Consider the following 3,726-nt stretch of genomic DNA (forward strand, 5'->3'; position numbering starts at 1 on the left):
CAGACACAGAGAGACAGACACAGAGAGAGACAGAGACAGAGACAGAGGAGTCCAGGATGACATTATTTAGGTATCAACCCAAGGGACTGAGATGACGGTGATGCCCTTTACAGCAACAGGGAAGTGGTGGGAGGAGAATTTAGGGGAAAAGATAACAAGTTTAGGTTTGGACATGCTGAGTTTAAGATGTCTACTGGCCATCTGGTTTGAGATGTCTAAAAGGCAGTTGGAGATGGGGACTGGAGGTCATGGAGCAGGATGAGTAGATTCGAGAATATTCTGCACAGAGTTAGTAATTAAATCCATGGGAGCTGGCGAGATCACCAGTGAAGTGTCCACAGGTTGTGACTAACCAAGACAAATGGACTCCTGGGCTAACTCATCAGATCACCCATCCAACTACATGTCATCAGCCAATCAATATACATTCTTGCCTATTTTCCCCCTCTGTATTGCTCTCTCTGAACAGCCCTGTATTTCCTTGCAGTGGCCCTGCACTGTCCAAAGCTCACTGTATTTAGCACAATATCATCTGCAAATAGTAGCCCCTAGAAGACACCACCATCTTTTAGGAATCCTTCCACTTGAACTATGCATATTCTGAAAGTCAAATTTTCTATTCAACTCCGGCTTTCTCATCAAGAATGCTTGAAAGTCCTCTATTTCACTGAATGACCATATTTTTCCCTGAAACATGATACTCAGTTTTGCTGGGTAGGTGATTCTTGGTTTTAATCCCAGCTCCTCTGCCCTCCGGAATATCATATTCCAAACCCTTTGATCCCTCAGTGTAGAAGCTGCCAGATGCTGGGTTATCCTGATTGTGTTTCCACAATATTCAAATTGTTTCTTCCTGACTGCTTGTAATATTTTCTCCTTGACCTGGGAACTCTGGAACTTGGCTATAATATTCCTAGGAGTTTTCTTTTGGGGATCTTTTTCAAGAGGTGATAGGTGAATTCTTTCAATGTCTATTTTGCCCTCTGGTTCTAAAATATCAAGGTGATTTTCCTTGAGAATTTCTTGAAGGATGGTTTCTAGGTTCTTTTTTTGATCACGCTTTCAGGTAGTCCAATAATTTTTAAGTTATCTCTCCTGGATCTATTTTCCATGTCAGTGGTTTTTCCAATGAGATATTTCACAGTGCCTTCTATTTTTTCATTTGTTTGGATCTGTTTTATAGAATCTTGATTTCTCATAAAGTCACTGGCTTCCATTTGCTCCAATCTAATTCTGAAGGAATTATTCTTTTTAGTGAGTTTTTGAAATTCCTTTTCCATCTGACAAATTTGGCTTTTTAAGGCATTTTTTTCCTCATTGCCTTTTTGAGTCTCTTTTGCCATTTGAGTCAGTCTATTTTTTAAGGTGTTATTTTCTTCAGTCAGGTTGTTGACTTGCTTTTCATGATTTTCTTGCATCATTCTCATTTCTCTTCCCAGTTTTTCCTCTACTTCTCTTACTTGATTTTCAAAACCCTTCTTGAGCTCCTCCATGGCCTGTAACCAACTTATATTTTTCTTGGAAGCTTTTGGTGCAGGAGTTCTGACTTCAATGCCTTCCTCCCATTCCATGCTTTGATCCTTTTTGTCCCTCAAAAAGGATTTGATGGTCTGTTTGTGCTTCCTCTGCTTGTTCATATTGCCAGTCAATTACTTAACTTTTGAACTCTTTACCATGGTAGAACTCTGCTTCCTGAGAGGAGAGCTTTGTCCCAAATTGCTGGGGTTTTCACAAATGTTGTCAGAGGTCTAAGGAGGGCACCTTCTCTACAGACACCACACTGGCAAGCTGGCATGTCTCACCCCAGGACTGCCGCCCAAGAAAGTGACCCAGATCCAAGCAGGTCAAAACAAGAGCGATTACCCTCTGAACGGTTGCTTGGTCCCCTTACAATCTGTAGGCCGGGAGCTCCTTAGGCAGCCATCCGGCAGATGCCCTGCTACCACCTCTTGCCCCAGGGGCAGGGGACAGACTGCACCCTTCCTTTCCAACAGAGTTCCTGATTGACCTTTTACTTTCTTTTTGGTGTTTATGGGTTGGAAAGTCTGGAAACTGCCACAGCTGCTGGTTATCTACCCTCCTGAAGTCTACTCAGGCCCCACTAGTTGGGGCTGCTCTGGGGCCAAAACCAAACGGTTCATGTGGGACTGCACTTGGCTCCCAGCACGCTGCAATGGACCCTTCCTGTCAGCCTGCTAGGCTACCTTCGGTGGGAGATTTGTTTCTCTCTGTCACTTTGTTGGTTCTGTAGCTCTAAGATTTGTTTAGAGTCATATTTTATAGGTATTTGAGGTGGGTGTGGGGGGGAGGTCATGGAATTTCCTGCTTCTACTCCGCCATCTTGGCTCTGCCCCACAAAATAGGACATATTCTTCAGGACAATGGTGCACTCCTTTGATTTGAGGTTTTGCTTGACAGCTGATGGGGGGAGGGGGTTGTTGCACCAATTTCTCCCCTGACTGAAGTTATTGAGGAATTGTGTGTATTCTTAACATTGTGTAGCTCCAGTGTTGGGAGGGAGCCATGAGACCCAAGCCAAGGCTATTACATCTGCTTCTGCTGCTTTTCCACTCACCTCCTTGGAGCCCTCCTAGGTTTGTAGCTGGTCCCAGGGCTGAGGCTGCTGGAGGATGAGGGTAACTCATCTCAAGGGGCATCCACAGTCCTTTAGTAACTCAGAGTCTGGCTACAGCCTAGTAAGGTAAAAGGACATAACTGCAGTAAGACTAAGCTCCTTATTCATCCTGTCATATTTCTAATGAAAGTATTTTGAGTGTTTATTGTTCAGTTTATTACCTTTTGCTTGATTTAAAATATTTTTGTTGTATTAAACCATATATATTGTAGCTTAACAATAAAAAAGCTTATTAACACTTTTATAAACAGGCTCCCAAGTTAAAAAGAAACAAAGAAAGAAAAAGGGGCAGCTAGGTGACCCAGTGGAGAGGGAGTACTGGCCCTGGAGTCAGGAGGACCTGAATTAAAATTGGGCTTCAGACACTTACTAGACCTGTGACCTTGGGCAAGTCAGAGTGCTAATTGCCAAAAAAGGGGGGGGCTGCAATTTTCTTATGTGTTATTCCATTTTATAGATGAGTAAACTGAAGCTCAGAGAGCCCAAATGACTTCCTCTGATCACACAGCTCTAGTGTCAGAGGCAGGATTGGAACCCAGGTGTTACTGGCTCTAGTCTCCATATCATGTGACCTTCTGTACATTTTTGAGCTCTTTAGCACAGGGGACCCTAACTTTTTTTTTGGTCATGGATCACTTAGGCAGTTATGTGCAACCCATGGACTCCTTCTATTTTTTAATGCATGAAGTAAAATACAGAAGCTTACAAAGGAAACCAGTTATATTGAAATAAAGATGTAATTTTTTCCCCACCCAAGTTCACAGATCCCCTGAAATCTCTCCACACAGCCAAGGACTCCAGGCTAAGAACCTGTGCTTTAAGGTTTTCAAAGGGCTTTCTTCAGAATGACCCTGTGAAGTAAGAAGGACAAGTGTGATTCTTATTATTCAGATGAGGGAACTGAGACTTTGAAGGTATTAAAGTGACATCAAGGTCACAAGCTAGTGAGTTTCCAAGAACTGGGACCCAAACTCCCAAGCCCAGGGTTCTTTCTGTTACCCCAGCACTCAGAGAACTCAGTAATGCACGTCTGGGGCAGGAGGAACACACGAGTGCCAACCAGGAAGGACTGGAGAGTTGCCAGCTGCTTT

Source organism: Petaurus breviceps, unplaced genomic scaffold (assembly GCF_028583685.1).
Source record: "Petaurus breviceps papuanus isolate PSGF00001 unplaced genomic scaffold, PetGlider_PUasm1.0 188, whole genome shotgun sequence".
In the NCBI taxonomy this organism is placed as follows: domain Eukaryota; kingdom Metazoa; phylum Chordata; class Mammalia; order Diprotodontia; family Petauridae; genus Petaurus; species Petaurus breviceps.